Raw genomic sequence first — 23612 nt, forward strand, 5'->3', positions numbered from 1 at the left:
GTCTGTCACTTTAAAAGGCTTGAGCTCGTTACAGCAGGATGGATTGTGATTGGCTGTCAGTGTTTTCCTTTATCAGCTGGATAAAATCGTTCTGAAAGGGATTCCAACGAAATCGTTTCTCTGTGCCTTACACTGTGGTGTGAACTCTGCTATTCTTTAATATTGAGAACGATTTTTAGAACTATATCTTTATCGTTATCTTTATAGTTGTTGTCCTTGGTGTGAACGGGCCTTAAAGGGATAGTTCAGCCAAAAATGAAAATTAGCCCATGATTTACGCACCCTTAAGTCATCCTAGGTGTATATGACATTCTTATTTCAGATGAATACAAGCTGAGTTGTATACAAAAATGCCCTGGCTCTTCCAAGCTTTATGATGGCAGTGAATGGATGTTTCTGTTTTGAAGTCCATCAAAGTGCATCTATCCATCATAAAAGTGCTCCACACGGCTCCGGGGGGTTAATAAAGGCCTTCTGAAGCAAAGCAATGAGTTTGTGTAAGAAAAATATTGGTAACACTTTAGAATACTGTTCCTTCATTAATGAATAACTACACAGGAACAAATGAGTAATGCATTAGTAACACTCTAGTAACTACTATTAACTAACAAGAAACTCTGATTAACGAATTAGTAAGTAATAGCGCTCAGTCGGATGTGGTAGACTCTCTCTGCTCACGCATGTAAATGGGTTATTACGAATGTTTCAGAAACCCAAATAGTGACCTTAACCCGACCATAACCCGGATATTGACAGCTTGTAAACGTAGTCACTGTAAGCTTTTAAGGCTTTTGTAAGGTTTTGGATAGTAATGACTCAAGTGTTACTACATCTTTCTAAAGGAACTACTAATTATTTGGATCAGTATTCTAAAGTGAAGATCATGGGAACACACTAGTAATGACTAAAGTGTTACCAAATCCATTGGAAGGAATTGCTATTCAAAATCAATGACTTCAGTCAATATTAGGTAGTTATCATGTTTTTCACTTTAGAATACTGATCCAAATAATTAGTAGTTCCTTTAGAATGATGTAGTAATACTTGAGTCATTACTAGTGGGTTACCATTACCTTTTATTATAAATTATGCATTATGCATGTTAATTATGAACCTGTAGATAGTAGTTCTCTGGGAGGTATGAAAAAAATAGTAGTTCTTGATTAGCTAATAATGAACTACTACATTCATCTGAGCGCTATTACTTACTAATTTGTTAATCAGAGTTTCTTGTTAGTTAATAGTAGTTACTAGAATGTTAATAATTCGTTACTCGTTTGTTCCTGTGTAATTATTCATTAATGAAGGAACAGTATTCTAAAGTGTTACCAAAATATTAATATTTAACACGTTACAAAGTAAAATTCTAGCTTCTAGCCAAACGGCCATACGCAGTCTTGCGCCTGAAAGCGCAACTTGTGTAACTTGTGACGTCGGAAGTAGAGTAGTGCGTCATGGCGTTGCGTAAATATCTGCAGTACGTCGCTTAAGTGGAATCCTTATGTTTGTTTACCCGAAAGCTATTATTTTACTTTGTAACGTGTTAAAAATGGATATTTTTAAATATGGACCAGGTCTGAAAATGACTTTAATACCCTGTAGAGGTTGATTTTGGCAGGGCCTTTATTTTCATTATCTTGCCCACTGAAATTTTACCACAGTTACGAATATAATTATGAAGTCTCCTTTTCCGTAACCTTTACAAGAAAAATGAAATTGCTGGGTCTTGCCAACAGATTAGTCTGGGCTTGGAAGCCTATCAATTTTCTTTATATTTTTTTAAGCCAACCCAGGCCTTCATTCGATCTATTCTTAAAGTAGTTTCAGTAGTAGCAGTTTTTATGCTTTCAGAGGCTGTTGAGGAATTTATTAAAAATGAACCTGAAACAAATAACTCAGGGAATCAATGCACCCCATGACCTGTATTCAGTTCTCTCTCGTCTTGAAGCAGCATGGGGTCAGCTAATATTTTATAGATTACACCCGAGTCGTAGCGCCTGTGGCATTCCATGTTCTTTCCTTCAGTCTGCACCAATAGTCTGATGGAAGTCTGAAAGAGAAAATATTCTGTTTATTCCTAAAAGCAGGACATAATGCTGTGACAAATCCAAAAGATATCCAGGTGGCAGACATAAATATTAGCAGAGACCACTAGCCATTATCTAGAGTTATTGATTGTGGTTTTGTGGCTTTACAACAACTGCCTGTTCTCATTGTGTTTATGATGAATGGTTAAAACATTTCTCCACAACAGCCTATTTGAGAGTAAAATGTGATCGTAAATAACACTTTTAGGCTGTACTTTTGACATGATAAATGCAAGAACACTTGATTAATAGTCTGTTTTGTGACATTTTATCTATAGCACACCGTTTACTCTCACATACCAATTATCTAATCCTCGTTCTGTCCTCAAGCATCATAATTTTCTCTGTGCTAAGCTGCATCTGGCAACTGATGACATCTTTGTCAGGAAGACACGTCTGTCATAACCTGATAAATCATTCACATCTTTCTAGACTTCACAGCTGCCTAAGCTTTGATGAAATCAGCGTCACAGGTCAACTTCAGATAACCTCTTTTTGGCTCCTTCTCTCATTGGTTGGTAACAGTTGTGAGTTTTGGTCCAGTTTGTCCCTATTACTTAAATGTGCCATTATATTTAGGCCTGGGTGGTTCATAATTCATGTTTTGTGGTTCAAATCTGCACTGCCTAAATTTTCAGGGAGAAAAAAAAAGAATAAAGTGTGTCTAACATGCAGACAAGGAATAAATAAAATGTGAAATGTGGGTCAGACAATCAAACATTAAACTAAAAAGAAGATATTTTGAAAAATGTTGGTAACCAGACAGTTGATGGTAGCCACTGACTTCCATAGTAGGAAAATAAAATACTGTGGAAGTCAGTGACTACCGTCAACTGTCTGCTAGGTGGTTGCAATGGTGTTTTGGGTGGTTGCTATGATGTAGCTATGTGGATACTATCATAGTTCCAGGGCCTTTGCTATGTGTGATATGTGTTACTGTGGTGTTCTGGGTGGTTGCTAGGGTATTGCTATGGTGTTCTGGGTGGTTCCAAAACTTTGCTCTGTGGTTGCTAGGGTGTTGCTATGGTGTTTGCTATCGTAGTTCCAGGGCTTGGCTATGTGATTGTTATTGTGATTCCATGGCTTTTTATGTGGTTGCAGTGGTGTTTTGGGTGATTGCTAGGGTGTTACTATGTGGTAGCTATGGTGTTCTGGGTGGTTGCTAGGGTGTTGCTGTGTGGTTGCTATCATAATACCAGGGCTTTTCTATGTAAATGTTATTGAGGTTCCAGGGCTTTGCAATGTGGTTGATATTGTGGTTCCAGGGTTTTGCTAATGTTTGTGGTTACTATGGTTTTCTGTATGGTTGCTATGATGTTCTGTGGGTGGATACTAGGGTGTTGCTATGTGGTTGCTATGGTGTTCTGGGTGGTTTCTAGGTTGTTGCTATCATAGTTCCAGGGCTTTGCTATGTGTTTGTTATTGTGGTTTCAGTGTTTTGCTATGCGGTTGCTATGGTGTTTTTGGTGGTTGCTAGGGTGTTGCTATGGGGTTCTGGGTGGTTCCAGGGCTTTGCTATGTGGTTGCTATGGTGTTATGATTACAAACAAATAACACACTTCATCAAAGTTGATGGTTTGAGTTAACATTCATGTATGTCACACAAATGCAGAGTGACTTAAGTTATGAGCAATAGTAGTAATGATTCTTGCCTTAGCAAACACCACTAATAATAATTGATAATGAACATAATAATAAAGTGTGATCCAGACTTGAAAAAAAACGATCCAATAGAGTTTGAATAACAGTTAACATTTAAGTTTAATGACACAGAAGAATGAGCTGAATTCTGAGTTTTATTTCCCTCTCCCACTTACAAACTAGACAGCCATCAGTCCAAGACAAAGAGGAACGCTGAGCTCATCAAACTTTGTGTTAGTGCTGTTCACCTCTAGCCTGAGAACCGGCTGATTCATTCTCATAGAATGGAAAGGTTAAGGTCTTTTTAAGGGGAACAGTTCTCAAATGAATGTATGCCAATGTCCCTCTGAGGCCACCAAATCCCTTGAGAAAGTGGGACACTGTTGTGGAACAGAGATAGTCACATGAAGGCATTTGATCCTCACCGCTTCCAAAGAGATTGATTTACCAGAAAGCGATCATTAGTTACAATGGGTTGCAAGCAGAGACTTCACTACTGGACACCTGTATCTCTTTCAGGGATCCCTGAATATTTGACAACAGATGAAAAAAGCATCACATTAGTTTATTCTTTTCATTTTTATAATCTTAATGAAATCTAAACAAAATGTTTGTTACTTTTACTTCATGTCTGTCATAGCTTTAAGGCTGTTGGTCAAATAATACTAAAAAAAGGACTAGCACTTCAATGTGTTCCACCCCAATTTCTGTTTCAGTATGTCAGCTCAGGAAAAGCCATGCACCTTTAACACTCGCACTTACCTTTGGCCTAATTGAAATCGCTTGGACTGGTTTAATTTATTGTGCAAGACAAATCTAGACACACTACACAGACATACTTCTCACTTCCCCTCCCCGTTGACCCTTTGGAACAGTCTGTCCCCGAGTGGCTCGGTTCTGTAGTTTTAGTGCCCTGGCTTCAGTTCAGTGGGAACTTGAAGAGGATTTGGATTTCTCAGCAGAGGGTGTTGAGCCACCGGGGTTCACTGTAACTTTCTCTGTCTGTGTTCTGTGTGTTCTGACCCAGGAAAGTAGTGTTTTGTGCGTTACCATTAAACAACGAAAAGTGTACATTTTGATTATAGACTGACCTCATTCCACCATTGCTTTAAAATAGGGCATTTTGGATAATAACATGCATGGTTAATTGGGGTGCACTTACAGTGTTGGTGAAGGCTTTTACATGAAAAAATGTAAATATACACTAACATTCAATGGTTTGGGGTCAGTAAGATTTTTTTATGTATTTGAAAGAAATCTCTTGTGCTCACCAAGGCTAGATTGATTTGATATAGGCTCTTTTGTGGTTATATGTGTAATGTGGGTTGTTACTGTATGTGTTAGCATATCTGTTTGAAATCGGTAAGTTGCAAAACTAAAAGTCTGGAAGTTCTGATATAGTGTAAAGGTATATTTCACCCAAAAATGAAAATTCTGTCATTAATTACTCACCCTCATATCGTTCCAAACCCGTAAGACTTTCGTTCATCTTCTGAACACAAGTGAAGATCTTTTTGATGAAATCTGAGAGCTTTCTGTCCATTTTTCTCCATTAATAGCTCCGCAACTATCACTTTGACGCTACAAAAAGTTCATAAAGAGATCATAAAACGAACTCATTTGATTTTTCTGAAGAGACTCGATCCCTATTTAGCGATTCAATTTAGGTTTTTATTCACATGTAAACATTGATCAGCGGACATAAACAGTAGCTCAACCGAATCTGCTTGACGCGCGAGAACAAACCTCATTGGTTCCTGCTGAAGCTCAAACTTGCTGCGTAACACAAGAATGAACCTCATTGGTTATCGCATGTCAAGCAAACATGCTTGAGCTTCCATTTACCACAACTGATGTGTGCGTTGATGAATGCTAATGTGAATGAAAGCCTAAATTCAATCGGTGCATCATATAAAGCGATCGAGACTCTTCAGAAATGTGGTGGGACAGAAAGCAATGTATGTGGAGGGACAGAAAGCTCTCAGATTTCATCAAAAAGATCTTCATTTGTGTTCCGAAGATGAACGATCTCTTAAAGGTTTGGAACGACATGAGGGTGAGTAATTAATGATAGAATTTCCATTTGATGGTGAACTATCCCTTTAAACTCTTTTATTTCAGAAGATCAAGGAAAATTTTATGATCCATTTAAACATTCCATTTCTGTGCATGAGTTTATTGGTGTTTGATTTGTTTTGGCTTCGTTTGCATGTCCCCAATAACCCTGAAACAGATGAGACGCAAAGAAAAAATGTAATACTGTATGTAAAATGCCATGTAGGAGTGATTCAAGCCGATAGTTCATCTCATACGGCTCTTGCAGCTGTCTAAATGGACAACATCTGAACCCAATAAACTCTATAAAGCGCAGACACAGACTTCATTTGTGGAAGATAACTTTTTTATTATTTTTTTAATCAGGTTTTACCTGTGGGACTCTGTGGGGTTGCATTTTATCCACCTTAGCTAAATAAACCAACTGTGAATTGACTTTTTCCTTAGATCTTGCATCTCACTAGACAGCTACGTTTTGGAGACTTGAGGCTGTTTGCCCTAAAACGACTTGACCTGATTTTTCCTCAGTAACCAAATCCACTGGATAAACTCCAGGCTTAGCATTCATTTTGTGTAAATGGAATTTTTTTATATTAAATATATCAGATCACCATAACAGGATGTTCATTTGTGTACAATTGGAGTATTATAGTTCAGAGACCAATTGTTTTCACCTGCATTTGTTGCTACAATCACAGTGTTTGAACAAAACAAAAAAGTCTGAATTGAAAGGAAAACAAATGTTTTTACATGAGCGCACAGGGTAATTACAAAGCTTTTATATAACCTCTCATTTCAGAAATACTATTTTGGGTATAGAAAAACAAAAAAGTGCTTTGAGCTTTGGACAAACTGATGAGACGGGCAATTTGTCATGCCGATACTTGTTTTCAAAACACTGAGGTTACTATTGCTCATGTTTCCCACAGTTTTACTCCTTCAGATTCTTGATTCTCCCACTAAACTTTCCCCACATGTGATGCTATGACTCTGGCTGGAAAAGCCTCTTTTGTATAGCTTTCTCAGTGGGAGTAACTCTGGGTTTTGGTTGTTTTAGGTCTGTCTAAGAGGCAGTTTGTGATTTTTGGCTCTCACATTCTTCTCATCTGTGTGCGTGATATTTGGCTGAAATAGTCATCGTACGCTTTTAGACAACTTATTTTTTTATTGCATCTGATTGTAATGTATCAAACCAAGTGGCATTTTTTTCTGAGCTTACTTTCTGAGCCATTTATGCAATTATTTCTAACTAGCACATGAACGTGATCCTCTCATGTTTGACAACCAGAAACTGCATCTCCGAATACTTTTGAATCTTTATTTGAATGGTAATCTGAATGGTATAGCTATTGTTTTATCATTTAAAACAGGGTTCACCAATCTCGGTCCTGGAGGGCCGCTGTCCTGCAGAGTTTAGCTCCAACCCCAATTAAACACACCTGAACCAGCTAATCAAGGTCTCACTAGGCATACTAGAACTTTCAAACAGGTGTGTTGGAGCTGGTTGGAGCTAAACTCTGCAGGACAGCGGCCCTCCAGGACCGAGATTGGTGAACCCTGATTTAAAACTTATTTTCTGTGAACTATGTGAAATGTGTCATTCTTTTTAAATAAAATTAAAAATTGTAATATTTTGTTATATAATGCAATGACATTTTGACATGGGCCCAAATACTTTTTAGGGCTGATAAATATCACAGTAAACATTTTTATCTGTCTGTGTGACGTTTGGTTAGTGTAACCACAAAAGACGATATGGATTTGTGCGAGGTGCACCGTTGCTGAACTGAAGGCCTGAAACAGAATCAATCACCTGACAGCTCCTGAACTTCTGTTCAGAATATCTCTAGCACTTGAATATGGTTAAAAGAAAAAATGTGTGTGTATATATATATATATATATTAGGGCTGGGTATTGACACAAATTTCACAATTTGATTCAATTCTGATTCACAAGCTTGCAATTCGATTCGATTCCGATTCGATTCAATATTGATTATTTTGAATATCAGGTACAATACATGGCAAATTTTCTCAAGGAAAACAAATCTCTTAAAGGGATAGTTCACTTTGAAATTAAATTTTGGTATGTTTTAGCTTACCTCAAGGGCATCCAAGATGTAGGTGTCTTTTTTCCGCAGTACTTTCAATTTTGATATTTTTAGGTCAAACCGTTCTTGTCTGACAGTCATATCATGCAGGTCTGTGGTCACTGTCTCAAAGAGCATGCACAGAGTCCAAATTAAAACAATTCCCCATCGTCCAAATTAATGCATAGATATATATACACTAGATTCCACCTCGTTCCAATGAACTGCCGTAGCCAAGGTGGAATCTATTGTATATATCTATGCACCAGTCTGCGCACACGTCACACAATCGGAAGCGCCTGCGCCTTCAGATCACTTGGACGTGGCTGTGTACAAAAGGTAAAAACGATATAAATACTGTTCGTTTTCTCACACAAACCGCTCGTTTCGTGTCTTAGGCCATCAATGTGTACTTACGATGGGGAATTGTTTAATTTGGACGATGGGGAATTGTTTTAATTTGGACTTTAATTTGGAAATTGAAAGTACTGCGGAAAAAAAGACACCTACATCTTGGATGCCCTTGAGGTAAGCTAAAACATACCAAAATTTAATTTCAAAGTGAACTATCCCTTTAACTAATGCTGTAAACTATGGGAGTCAGTTGTAGCCTACAAGCTTCATTAGCCTACTATAATATTGAAGCTAAAAATTAACTGATTTGTATCCAAACACTTAAATGATATACATATATATAAAAAATATATAATTACAATCAAATAACGTTCCCTTTGCGCAGTTTGCACACTAATTTATAAATATGTACATTTAGTTTATTGCTTTTCAAAATTTGTTCTAGACATCTAATAGCCTTGATTCTTGTAAATTATTTCTGAATGGCTTTGAACAAATTGTATAGTGGGTGGTGTATTTCTCCTCACTGAGGTCATATTTACCATAGAATGAACTATGTCACCTTCACCTCACTGAACTTCTATTTACAGCAGTGTCAACATCAGCAGGTTCATTTCACAAGCACCTTCACTTTTGTTGTTTCGTACAATTCCAACCGTCCCTGGTTTAAATATAGTATGTTTTATGTCTCTGTTTATGTTGTTAGACTGCCGTAATCTTTCAAATCTGGACTTGTTCAGGTTTTCATTTGTGCTTCACTTTCAATCGAATTCCATCCGCACTCTCTGGCCCCCCCGGGGTCTCCTCATCATGTCCGAGGCCTAATGGAGGTGCACCTGGCCTGCTTGCGGAATTCCGCACACGGGGTGGAACAATGCTCAGCGGTTCTTTGTTCCCAGTGGAGCATCCGAGCACCGCGGCGCGGGCCGTGTGAAGACCTGAGGGGGGAGCGAGGGGGTTTGAGTGGGTGGGCGGGGGGGTCTGCTCTCTGAACTTACTCTGTGAAAGTGATCTCTGACCTTTGATATCCAGAGAAGAACAACAAACATGACGTTCGTGGTATGACAGATGTCTAATGTTGATAAACCGTTCAAAGACTGATTGTGCTGCTGCTGTACATGGAATTATGCAATGTTTAGAAATGCTGCACCTTCTTTTGTCTCATTTCTTCGCACTAGATCTGAGAGCTTTTATAGTCTCTCATGTTCTGTGTGTATTATAGTAACCTAAAATAACGTGTGAACGGTTTGCTATTAAAATTTACACATTTTTTATAGTTATTTACTGTTATTTGAGCTATTGAGCTACAACTATTGTTTTAAAAATGACAAATGCATATATATATGAATATATTTACTGTTATTTGTTACATATACCTGTTATTTGTTTGCGTAAAAATGACAAAATGTGTGTGTGTGTGTGTGTGTGTGTGTGTATACACACTATATACTTTTTTTTCCTCATTAACATTAATTTGAATTAATTTTTTCTGTGAAATACAAAAGATGTTATTTTGAAAATATCTCTTATTTTTGTAAAATGAAAGTCAATGGGGTCCACTGGATGATTGAAAAAAATCTTATATTGAATTCTGTAGAAGAAATTAAGTCGTGCAGGTTTGGAATGACATGAAGCTCCCTTGTCAAAATGCAGCGACTATAATTTCTGCATTAACATAATATTATACTAAAAATACAAAATGCTAATGACATTTATTGCCATGATGACCTCCTGGCCAATTTAGATTTGCTGTATAATATGCATTGCATTCATGTCTCTCTTAATTTTAAGGCATAATGCCAGAGATCCAAATAAAGTTGTCACTGTCAGACATGATTAGTGTTTTCTGTAGTGTTTGGTAGTAAAGCCGGCTTCTGTGCAACAAGCCACATGGCAAGTGTATTTCCATAACTACAGTATGAAAGAATAGTCTAGTTGAAAATCTCTGCAATATTATAACCTACACGTAAAACAGTAACCCGGCCATATGGCCACATAATCCTGATGTTTATGATGGTTTCTGATTAAAATAACAATCACAGAGTAGACATTCGGTTTCATTTCATTGTTCAACAAACTGAGCATGAGGTTATGCAATCTAAAAGATGTGATTAAAAATCTGTATTATACATTGTAACGGTTTCCGAGAGGTTTTTCTCTCTCCAGAACAGTGTAAAAAAGGCCCTCCGCCATCAGAACTCATGTTGCCATCAGAAAAACATGACCTTGATTGAGTTTGATCGTTGTGTGCAACAACAGGAGTAGCACAACATGTTCAATGGAGTTAATTATCTGTGCTGGAATCTCCTCATTAGGGGTGCTGGGCCAGGCCAGAGCAATGACGTTACTGTACGTCCCTACTGGACGTACTGGATGTTCCGATCCCTTAGACATTTCTGTTAACCAGTGGCGTGACTCTTTTTGATGCAATCGTCAACAAGGTAAAAATTTAAGGAAAAAAGTAAGGCTAAATTGGAGGAATAAATACAGTACGTCCAGTAGGTTCTGATCCGTTAGACATTTCCATTAACCCTGAAAAGAGTCACGCCACTGGTTAACGGAAATGTGTGACGGATCGGAATTTACATGAGTAGTTTTGTGGGTGGGATATGTAGCCTACTTGTGTCTAAATGAATTATCTCACTCTGTCAGTGGCCTGGCCCTGTTGAAAACATGAATCAGAGAGAGAGAGAGAGAGAGAGAGAGAGAGAGAGAGAGAGAGAGAGAGAGAGAGAGAGAGAGAGTGAGAGAGAGAGAGAGAGAGAGAGAGAGAGAGAGAGAGAGAGAGAGAGAGAGAGAGAGAGAGAGAGAGAGAGAGAGAGAGAGAGAGAGAGAGAGAGAGAGAGAGAGAGAGAGAGAGAGAGAGAGGCCTATGGTGCTTCCACATTTGAACAAGTGAAAAAACATTAAAACTTACAACAGAATCATTTTAATCTCTTTGGAAACTCTTATTTAACAAATAATTTATTTTAAGACCTGATTTTACTATAGGATTCTAAGGCATTTGTATTTAATGGGATAGAAGTTTTTTTTTTTTTTTTTTTTTTATCAGAAAACTGAATCAAATTAATGAAATTCCTTTGGAATCTTCCATCTCTGGCTGAATTTGAAATGGGATACTAGGCTAGCACAAAAAAAAAGTTCAGTGGGGTTCTAGAACTCTAGGGTTCTTGACTCAATTAAAAAAAAAAAAAAAAAATCACCGCAAAAAAGCTTCTATATAACTATAAGGATAATTTTTTTTTAATGATTGCATAATACTTTCATGGTTAACAGGTTATTTCTAAGTTTCTACTGATAAAGTATGTTTATGACCTGTTTAATTCATAAAATTTAATAAAAATACAACATTTTATTAAAACAAATTAATTAAAACTAAATCCATAAAATTATCCCATTATGGGAGCCCCTATATAGTATATAATAAATGTGTATATAAACTTCAAAGTACATATTGAAACGTTAAACGTCCCCTCATAAAAGGGTGAATATGAATTCCCATAATTCCTAGTAGTGAGGTTGTTTGGGATATCAGTATTTCGGTCTCTGGCTGTGCAGAGATACCCAGTGGCCCCATAAACTTTCCCCCAAAGGCTGTCCGGAGATCCTCACTGCTGTGCTACATGCGTGATCTGCATGCAGCTGTACTGACGCACCTGGGACCAGTACAGCAGGGCACAGTGGTCGGGATATGCCTTTGCCTTTAAGATCCAGCTCCCCATAGCCACAGCACTGTGTGACATCCACACTCAATATTAAACCGGTCTTTGAAGTCATCGAATTGTTGGGGATTTGTCGTTATTGTATATCCTTGCTATGCGGCCACATGCCGGATGTATGGCTTGAGTCTATTTCCTTTATGTATCGGGCCATACATTGCACGCATGCTGTTGCCCCTTCTATAGTCCCTCTAAAACATGCAAACATGCAGAGTTAGGTGCTGCTTACCTCTCCAATAGCTTGCAGGCTTAATGGATCCCATAATGATCTGTATCTCAATCCAAATTAAGCACAGTTTTTCCTAATAAACAGAATGCTCTTGGCAATAGAAAATTCGAGCCAGATTTATAAAAACAACAACAAAAAAGAAAGAGGCATTTTCTGTACATCTCATCCAACTCATTGCAGGACGAATTTTGTGGCAAACACATTCAGAGATTTTTTCAGATTATATAGAGAGTATGAACGTTGATATGAAATTATTAAAATTATGTTGGCCTAACATAATGTTAATCCCATTTATAACTGAAAATACAGTGAAGTTTTGCCAAAACAGAGATATTCTAGCAAACGTATAATGATCATATTTATGTATTTTAATGATATTTAATAAAACGTGGCATATGCAGCGAAACAGGTGCAGTTTTTCTTTTCTACAATCTTTCAACCATGTTATAGATAGATAGATAGAATTCAGCTGCAGCATTAGCATGATGATAAACGGATCATGTCTCTTTTCTTGCGTCCATCAACACTCCATCAGCAGCACAGCAAGCGATAAGTCGTAAATATCATACACAACGTATTATTGAATTATGACGTTTCCCCTCCATTATACCTAGTCGACCAATCAAATGTGAGCGGCGCCCCACAATCTGAACCATAGACTGTAAAAAAAGATGTGAACGGAGTACGGACCCAATATTCAGCGCACGCGCCTACAGGCTACTCGGCTACTTTGATTAGAACGACAGCGTTGCGTCCAGTGTGTGACGAAAATTCAATGGAGTGATTTGATTGGTCGCGGCTGGGTCTAGACAATCGGAGGCGGGGAACTGAAGAGTCGTTACAGCCCACTTTAAAACCCCGTCAAAACCGACTCACGGGCTCCAAGTCAATGAGAATAACGGCAGTAATTCATAACGGACGGTCCTCCCATCCCCGTCCTCAAGTTTTGTGGTGTTGTATGTTTTATCTGAGGTAACGTTAACCTACGGGGAGAGCTTCATCTGAAGGACATTTCTCAATAATCTGCCATCACAGAAAATCTGTCCGGTAAGACTGAACGTTTGTAATATTGTGATTATTGTTCATCATACAATAACGTTACATCTCTCATAGACACGACACATGGTGTCGTTTTCCATATTTTTTTGTCCGTTGTGACCCACATTTTAGTCGTAGTCTTTTAACAATGACATTACTATTCCTCACTGGATATATGTAAAACTATTGACCGATGAACACCTTGATGTTTTTCTAAATATAATAATTTGTCATACGTCCGTTAATTCTTTGTGTGGGTTATTTGAATATCAGTGTGTGAATACTTTATGTCGCCTAGAAACAGAAGAAACTTTCCTGTTTGGTAATGGCTGTCTCAAATTCTGGTGCGGTTCCCACCAAGACAGCATTTTTGGCATCCTATGTGCGCGTGCAGATGTCAAAACTGAATCATAATTAGGTGAACTTAGCGAGTGCTTAAAGAGGAAGGCGTCTGTGAAGCCCACTCTGCACGCGCCCGAGTAACCAAAAAAAATGTTGTTTAGTTAGGAAGCCCACTACGGTTTGAGACATAGCCTATGGCAAATTATGATGTCAAGGTGTAACTGTTTGCTTGTTGTATGAAAGAAAGAAAGAAAGAAAAAGTCTCATTAAATATTATATGATATTTTTTTAGGCAATTTTTTTTGTTTCTTTGGTAAAATCTTTAATATAAATGATCTAAAATATATAGAACCAACAGAAAAATAAACTTGTGTAACACCAAAAACAACTGAAGGAAAACTAAGACCATAACCCTGAAGAACAGTGAAATAGCTTGCATTGGCCACATGCAATAACATAAAGCATCTATTCATGGTGGTATCGTTTTAAAGTAACATTTAAAATGTGTAATAATAGAAATGAGGATGATGATTTCTCCTATACACATACATATTTACGTGTCAAGGACAGTAGATTGTTAAAAAGCAGACTTTTTTTTTTTGCCATTTTTATGAAAATACACTTTTTTTCAGCTCAAATAAAAAACTGATCTTCCTGACTTAAAATATTATGTTTAATTATATTATATTATGTTATTAGTCAAGGTGCAAGGAAATTTCTTACTTTACACCACTTTTTTTTTTTTTTTTTTTACACAAGTTAATAAATAAATATATACAGATATATATATATATTTTTTAGAAGATAGTATAAATGCTTTTTGTGGACACAAAGATTACCTTTCTAAGTTGCTTTGTGTTTATAACTTGCCTTTCATCAGGTTTTTTTTAGGCTTCATGTTTAGACTTAAATGTTATGGCTTCAGTAGGGTTATCGGGATATGACTGCACTTGTGTTCCTGTGTGCACCTGTGCCTTAGTGAAGCATCAGCCCAGAGCGTCTGGGTAACAGATGAGACCCAGCAGAACTGACCTAGGTGAAGCTGAGATATTCAGTATCATGAGTTCACTCTATAGAGCACGTCAGGTGGTTGAGGTGGCAGAGTAAAGCACAGAAGGTGCTGTGCTCTAACCAGTGATTAGGTGAGGAAGAGTGAAAACACGATTTCCCTGTCTCTCTTTCTCTTCCTTTCTTTTTATCCGATACACAGGGGCTGTTAGACAGAGCATAATAATCACATCTTGACTTCAAAAGAATTGATTTCTTTCTAATCCTCTCACTTTTAACCGTACATCCTCTTAGATGTCTCAGGCTTGTTCTCCTTCAACATGTTATCTGAAGTGGCATTTCACAGGTCAAGATAACAGGTGAATACATGAAATGTGCGCATTGATATTACTCTTATTATTATTTTATGCCCTTTGAAATTCACTGAAATCTCATTGGGACATGCCCTTAGGACATTTGACAAAATAATTAAGTTTAGAGTTGTTTAAAAGGTGGTTCAATAGAGAATGCCTCAACAAAGGTTATTTATTCTTATCCTAAGGCATTTTGGGGTCATGGCTATTTTTTATTTGATTCAGAATTCGATTTCAGTGTGATGTTCAGTCACACAGGATGGGTGGCCCGATCTGAACTATGTTAGCTTTAGTAGATTAGTCTGATGTTTGTCTGTTTGGGATATCATTTTTTAATTCCTCATAAATGAAAGCAAACATGAAATATTTTCTTAATATGCATGAAATGTGAATTACACTGTGCTGCAAGAGAGTTTGAATCTGTAAAGAAGCATAGCTTCATGACTCAAGGTGACTTTGTTCTTTTTTTCATTTATTGATAGACATAATTTTGGGCCGATCATTTATTTGAAACTTACAGAACTCTTTATGTGTGTTAAAAATGGATGCATGTGCGCTGTTCCTGTAATTGCTGGATTGAATAACACAAGCCAAAGAAAAATAGAGGACGGTATTTATCACAGATACAGCGCAGCTGGTCCGCTATCACTGGTTCTGTTGAAAGCACTTCACATCCCAAGCAGATTGTGTGTGTTGATGTGACAGCTCTCAGTAGGGTCAATTGTGTGCTTGAAGTGGGATGAAAACACAGAAAGGACCTCCATTACTCCACAGTATAAGGCGTCTATTGTATGAAGCCCCACTTATGGATATTTATGTTTTGTTTTTTAATTAGTGGTTGTAAATTATTGAGTAGGGAAGACCGGGCGGGGAGTGACACGTGGTGAGTTGTAACACAACCTGTTTAACCAATTAGATATGTGCTACACGGTGACATCACTATCATACTTGACCACTGACCAACACCATCCTGAAGTAGCAGAAGTTGTAAAACTCTTCATTTGTAAAATGATTGATCCACTTTTAAAATATCTTCTATATGTTTAATATTTTGAATTAAAATGTTTGGTGGATGGCATAACAATTATTTTGAACAAGTAAATTCTTAAATACCACTAAATCCATGCACACAATTTAAAATGTGCGTGCATGGGGTAAGTTTTAACAACAGCCCTTGACTCTGATTTACACAGTTTATGGATTAAGTACTGTAGTAGATTCCAGACAAAAACAGACAAATATAAGTTTGATACACAAAAACACACAGTTACACATTTAAACAAAATTAAAATAAAATAAAATAACAAAATGTGTGCACTCCCTAAGATGTCTTACTGGTGTATTTTGTGTAATGGTCCAGTTTGCATGAATCTGATTAAATGTGTTGGAAAAGGTCGTGTCTGTGTCATATTGTGCATGTAATTTGTCCAATTTTATGTTTCATCTCCATCTTTGGCAGTTGTGTTTCAGCATTGCTTGCAAACTGGCCATTGAGGTTTGCTTGTAGATCAGTATCGACACTTTAGTGTTGGCAGAGCATCATTGTCATCCAGCAGCAGTTTTTGGAGTCTAGCCAATCTCATTAGCTGGATTACTGGTTGTTAATGCATTGATACTGAGTACATGATTCATATTTCACAGGAAACCTATAGTTCCAATGCCATTTTTGATCTATTGAATTTGAATCGTCTGGCCATGTTCAAAATAGCGGCTATGGATAGTTTTGGCATCAAGTTGCATGTGTAGTAATGCTTTCGACCACTAGGGATGGGTATCGTTTGAATTTTAGCGATTCTGAATCTGATTCTTATCGATTGAAGTTTCGATTACAATAAGGTAAAAAAAAAAAAAAAAGTCAAACATTTAGATATCAAACTATTTATTCTGTGTCTTTTTGCAAAACATTTTGCAAAGTCCATAGATATCGCCAGCAGTTCATACGGCCTTTAAAACTTTGTCTGACAAGCAGATGCAATGAGACCTGTTTTCCTGTTTGTTCATGTGACGTTCGGCATAAAGCCTATGTACTGTTACACGTGTTTTCTTTTTCAACTGTTCACGTTCACAATTTTCTGTGTATTTGTCCGTTCAAGTGCAAGAAGACGTGAAAAAGAACTCAATTCAGTATTTGCACACTATATGTGTGCGCAGCGCAGAAAACAGCGTGCTGTTTGTCAATATGAATTACTTAAAATTGTGTAATAAATCTAAGTACAAGTTCAGAGTTATGTACTGTAAATATCATACAGAGATTGATAAGAGAACAGCAGCGTGATGTCAAATGTCGTGTTATAGGCCTACACTGTTTCTGTCAGACTTCGCAGCATTTAAACGATAGAATGAGGATGTTTGTGTGAAAATGTGTCATACAATACACCGAAAGGAAAATATAAATTAAAAAAAGTATAAATGACAGAAATTTCATTTTTCGTAAACTATCCCTTCAACCCTATAAAGTTTACTTTATCATATTTGATACGCAAAAATCTAAGGTCTCTAAATGATCAGCATGATCAAAACTTTGCTGAAAAACCATGTTGTACACAATCTACTACATTCCTTCTGACGTCTGATTGACAGTTTATACTATTTTAGCAAGTAAAAAGCCTTTTACTATAATTTTAAAAACATCCAACTTCAGGTCTTGTACACATGTCTTTTTGCTGTGAAATTTTTACTGATTTGTATTAAGTAAATGTAAGAATATCTTTTACATTGTTAGTAATATTTCAAGATTAACAGACACTTACTGGACTGAGGCCACTTAGGTTTTCTTAATTATACATATTTTTTTTAAAAGAAAGATCATGTTAAAATGTGAGTATTATGATACATCAGGCTTTTTAGGAACATTTATTTGTACATCTCTTAGTCATCTTTGCATTGAATATCAAATGTTTTGCTCCCACAATAAAAAGCTTTAACCAAAAAAGCATTAAAATATCATCTTACTAAGACATTATTGGGAGATATTGTAACGTGCTCGGTTGTAGCAATGACTCGCAAGACGAAGGAATATAAAGGAACACACTTTAATGGAAATTTTCACAGGAAACATGTAGAGAGCAACCAAACATCAATGAACATATGTAGACCGACAGCCAGAAGGAAACTAATGGTACGTTTACGCGTCAACGATATGCTTAAAACGGAGAAGTGTTTCCTTTGAGTTCCCCATTCACACGGATCCGCGAAAACGACTAAAAACGCTGTATTCTGCTGCCAGGCCATTAGATGGCGATGAAACATATAGACTGAACACGTAATACGCATGTAAATGACGTCATCATCTTCAGATATTTGTGTTTTTGTTGTTTACACAGAGACCGTTTTCAAAAACTTGCACTTTGAAACCCGTTTTCAAAACTTTGCATTTTCAGACACCCAAAACGCCGTTATCGTGTAAACAAACGGCTAAAACGCATAAAAAGTTGTTACATTTTTAATTGAAAACGGTGTCGTGTAAACAGCCCCTAAGGGTATTTAAACACTGGGACTAATGGGATAATTAACAAGACAACAGGTGGGAATAATGAACTAGAACACAGCAAAACTAGGTCACAGGGTACCAGACATGCGCACACTGTACGAATATACAGAGTTTCCTGCTGTTTGCGCATAATAACTATTCTCCTACCTTGGTTCTTTATTTGTTTTAAACAGCAGACTTAAAGGTCCCATTTTTCCTGTGTTTTTGAAGCTTTGATTGTGTTTACAGTGTGCAATATAACATGTGTTCATGTTTCGCGTGTAAAAAAACACAGTATTTTTCACACAATTTACTTATCTGTATACCGCTCTTTTCACTGTCCTAAGAACGGGCTGATGACTTCCTTGTTCTATGAAGTCCCTCCTTCAGAAATACGTAACGAGTTCTGATTGTGCCAGCGGTTCCTGTGTTGTGATTCGACAGCAGCTTAGCGCACGTTGCCCGGAAAGGTCACGCCTCTTACCATAACGTGGAGATGCATGCGCTCAGTGTTATTGTAAACATGTCTTTAATATTACCTTATTAATTTGAGCCGGAATCAGACCCGGAGAACATAGATGAAGAGGATCGATTAGAACCTGTTCAAGCACGACTTTTGCAGGATGTTTCACAATGGTAAGCTGTTTATTTAGTAGTTGTCATACTTTTACGTTTGGCTGTTACCTTGAATTGGTTAAATTGTAATGTTAAATGTTACAAACTGTTATAAAAGCTTGTGGTATATGGCTTTGTCCGTCTGTCGAATTAACAATGGTGTTGTTGAATTTTTAAAATAAGTGCATTGTTTATTCCTACCTTAGTTACACGTGAGCACGAGTTTTGATTAGTAATATGTTTTATAGGTGTACATGTGGTAACTGTGACAAAATGCCAACGGAGGTTGAAAACATCTGCTGCAAAGAAATACAAAAAGTACTGTAACACCTCCTAATTAAATCATTTTTTGTTGTGTATAGTTCTTTTGAAACACACTCTACAAACGCAACTCTTCCTCTTCTCCATGGGAGCGCAACAAGACCACGCCCCCTTTTTTGTGTATTCCTGTGGGCGGAGGTTAGTCAAAAAAACGTTCTAGTGACGTCATTAAAGCAGGAAGTAGAGGGATGTAGTCCAAACCGGCCGTTCGCTGTAGGCTTTGAAAGGGGACTTCTGTTAAATAAAATGTCTTGCTTTGGCATTGAACTTTGAGCTTTATAATTTTACAGGTATTATTTATGCTCTAACAGCAACATTACACACTGACTAAAGTTTGAAAAATGGGATCACGAAGAACAGGACCTTTAATATTTATCCATTTCTGGTCATAATTTGGAGACAATGAGCATATGAACCGTTGTGCTGTGCTGCTTATATTTAAGCTGCTTAAATAGCAGTGCTGCGTGATAAGCAGTGCTGTGCTGCTTATCACGCAGTAAAAATGCCCCTTCCCGTGCCTGAAAGCGTTGTCTGTGGATGAGAATCCGAAACAAGGACTGGTGGGACGTTGACGAATTTTAGAATGACGGGACACTCATTCATTGCAACAGATCATTGCAGATGTGCAGTTTCGGTTTTCAATACGATCAATGTTTACATGTTCTCTCGATCGGATTAGAAAAGGAATAAACCACCCCTTTCAATCCGATTGAAATTTCGTTTACATGAAGGCTCAATCGGATTACTAACGGATTATTTGGTTGCATGTAAACGTAGCCATTGAAAATGCATGCTTTTAATTCACTGATTTGATAAAGGATTTGACTGAATGTGACTCCAATTACAATACCGTTAATTCTCGCCAAGAATGCAACAAGTCAATGAAACATTATCTCTCTCTACTCAGCCAATAGTGTTATTGTTAAAGAGGAAATGAATGCCTAGTATCCTTTGTCTTAAGAGCTTGAAAGTGATTAGGGGTCTCTTGATGTCTTTACCTGAACTTTGGCTTCTGATTGGTTGCCCGGGTTCATCAGAGGTGTCAGCAGCAGTATATAGATTTGCCATCTGGTCACGGTGACATCCCCTCACGATGTTCTGCTCTCACCACGTGACTCAGGAGAAGAACATCGGGGAAGACAGGAGAGGGTGTCCCTTTGTTTAGGACTGGTGTGTGGACACTGGCACAGAATGGCTTTTGATGGGCCGACCTGAAACGATATGCCCTATTTGGACCACTGTTATGCTCTTCTATTGTTGCAGATGACATGCCAACATGTGGAGGCTTCCCTCATCTGCTGAGCGCCTGACCGATCCAACACTGCCTCAGTGTTCTCCACTACGCTCTGAATCACACAATAACTTCCTAACAGAGAAACATGCCCCTACACACCGGAAATGGCAGTTGTGTGGAGAGAGTGAAAACAAATACGGTCACTGAACCAAGAGAACTCAAGTAGAGTAAGGTACATTCTTATTGAAGATGTACTGTAGCATTTTTTCAGTGAGCAGGATATAATTACTCTAGAACTTGATTGTTCTAGATATGGGGCTCAGAGTGAGTACTTTTACATGCTATTACTCTCTCAATTCTTATAGCTAATATGGTTACAGGTGCCTCTTGGTTTTTTTTTTTATATATATTATTTTTTAATGCAATGGAAATCATATTTTTAATTTTTTTTTATTTTTAAATAATGATTAATAACCTGACATTCTTTGTAACCAGGCCCGGAGTGGGTAATCGGGAGAATCGGGAGTATTCCCGGTGGGCCGCTTCACTTTTGGGCCGGGCGAGGATTTTTTTTTTTTTTTTTTTTTTTTTTTTTTTACATTTCAATGTCACATTAGTTACATTAGGATACACACGCTCCGCATTCTGCCACCACAGCGCGCAACTCAGCATGGGTTGTACCATGTGAGGGAGTTCTCCCCTCCCCTCCTATAGAAATGGTTGGGTCCATAGCCCGTCTTTTCAAAACGTTTTCTCAGGGAGGCTACCGCGGCTCCGCCGGCGCCTACTGATAGCTGGGCCGGCCGTAACGGTACGCGTCAGGGAGGATGGATGGGAGGAAGAGGCCAGGAGGTATGCAGCTTTGTTTCCGCCACAGAATAAAACATTTTAAAAGATAATTGCGACTTTTTATCTCGAGTTTACATCTCGCAATTCTGACTTTTTTTCTCAGAATTGCGAGATTTAAAGTCAGAATTGCCTGAAATAAAGTCGCAATTGCGTGTTAAAAAGTCAGAATTGTGAGATATAAAGTCAGAATTGCCTGAAATAAAGTTGCAATTGCGTGTTATAAAGAATTGTGAGATATAGAGTCAGAATTGCGTGATATAAAGTCGCAATTGCTTCTTATAAAGTCAGAATTGCAAGATATAAAATCAGAACTGCCTGAAATAAAGTCGCAATTGCTTATAAAGTCAGAACTGCAGATATAGAGTCAGAATTGTGTGATATAAAGTCATAAAACGTGTTATAAAGTCAGAATTGCGAAATATAAAGTCAGAATTGTGTGATATAAAGTCGCAATTGCTTATAAAGTCAGAACTGCCAGATATAGAGTCAGAATTGTGTGATATAAAATCATAAAACGTGTTATAAAGTCAGAATTGCAAATTATAAAGTCAGAATTGTGTGAAATAAAGTCGCAATTGCTTATAAAGTCAGAACTGCAAGATATAAAGTCAGAATTGTGTGATATAAAGTAGCAATTGCGTGTTATAAAGTCAGAATTGCGAAATATAAAGTCAGAATTGCGAAATATAACGTCAGAATTGTGTGAAAAAGTTGCAGTTGCTTCTTATGCTTCTTGTAAAGTCTAAGTGAATTATTATTTAACCTTTACATTATTTGTTAACCCATGGTATTAATACTAACTACACAATAGTACGAGCTGAACTGTTGCTTCATTTATCCAATTTTAAAAAAGTGCTAATTTGGAATTCCACCATGGAAAAAGTGGGCCGGTCTTGGGCCTGAAACTCCCGGGCTGAAAAGTGGCCCCACTCCGGCCCTGTTTGTAACTTTGTAAACATTTTTAAGTAGTGAAATTAGTAACTTGCAAAACAGTCTTAAAAGCCAACATGAAAAGAATTGTGATAAAATCGTGGATCGTGATCCTGTCTGAAAAAAAATGTGATATGATCATGTCGACCACCCTTAGGTACACATGTTGTCACTAATAGCGCCTCTGTGGCCCTTTCCGACCGAACACAGCGGGAACCATCACCCGAATATTAGTTCCGCCCGGACTCTTTTCTCACACGGACCCAGTACTTTTCCGTCTCAGCTGTGGCTCATCATCCAATTAGTTATTGCCTTTATAAGGCACAGACTTTCTCTTGTTCATTGCGAAGTCTTATCGTTCCCTATGGTCGTAATTCTGAGCGTTTATCTCTGTGTTGGATTTTCTGTGTATGACTCTGGACTGTGTACCCCGTTGACGATTCCTGCTACCTGCCATTGCGACCATTGCCTGTCTATTGAACTGTGTCCCGGATTACCTACGTTGGTCCTGTTTTCTGGTGATTATTCCTGCCTGTTGACGATTCTTAATAAAGCCTTGCAGATGGATTCGAATGTCTCTGACTCCGTGTTACACATGTGTAATAAATGTGAAAGGAAGGTTTTTTTTTTTTTGGTTCTTCTTGGTTACACCAAATGTTTCTACACATGTTTTTCATTTATTAACATTTTTTAGAAAATGGTACAAACACGGTTTGGGCTGACATCACCTTTTTAAGAACTTGTTGCCTACTGTTATTTAAAAAAATATATTTTTAAATATTTTTTTAGTTTTTTATAACTAGCTTAGTAATATCACCTCCCTCAGCAAACTTATTATTTATTTTCATATATATGAAATTCTTATTTTTTAAATTCTTATAGTCCACTTTATGCACTATCCAGATCTTATCATGTTAGGGTCAGCTACCCATAATGCAACATGTGAATGATTCTCGATTTCTTTTCCAACTGTTTTTTCTTCTTTCTTTTTTTTTCAGTGATTTATCAGCTTCAGTGCAGTCAGGCAGTAGCATCTAATCACTGTGTTTGTGTCTTCATGCCATCATCTTATACAATCAGGATTAATGTGACAGCTTGCCAGCTCATCACTTTTTCTTTCTTTTGTGGCATTTATTTATTTATTTATTTATTTACAGCTTAGTAAAGTAATGAGATCTCTCATGCTAGTCACACTTTTTAATCTGTCCTTTCTCGCTGGATAATGTTTGTTTCTTCACACAACGTTTTCATCCAAAACTTGCATTCACACTGTATCTC

General features: G+C 37.4%; 1 protein-coding gene across 2 annotated transcripts in view; it reads left to right on the top strand.

Annotated features, from left to right (window-relative positions):
• Positions 1-13016: 13016 nt before the first annotated feature.
• Positions 13017-23612, top strand: part of slc38a3a (solute carrier family 38 member 3a) — a 48986-nt gene continuing 38390 nt past the window's right edge. The window contains exon 1 of one of the 2 annotated variants that reach the window (XM_079856836.1): positions 13017-13222. The gene's annotated coding sequence lies outside the window, so the exon portion shown is untranslated. The remainder of the gene's footprint in view (positions 13223-23612) is intronic. The other variant, XM_079856837.1, reaches the window with a different exon arrangement.

This window comes from Squalius cephalus (assembly GCF_949319135.1).
Source record: "Squalius cephalus genome assembly, chromosome: 22".
NCBI classification, from domain to species: Eukaryota; Metazoa; Chordata; class Actinopteri; order Cypriniformes; family Leuciscidae; genus Squalius; species Squalius cephalus.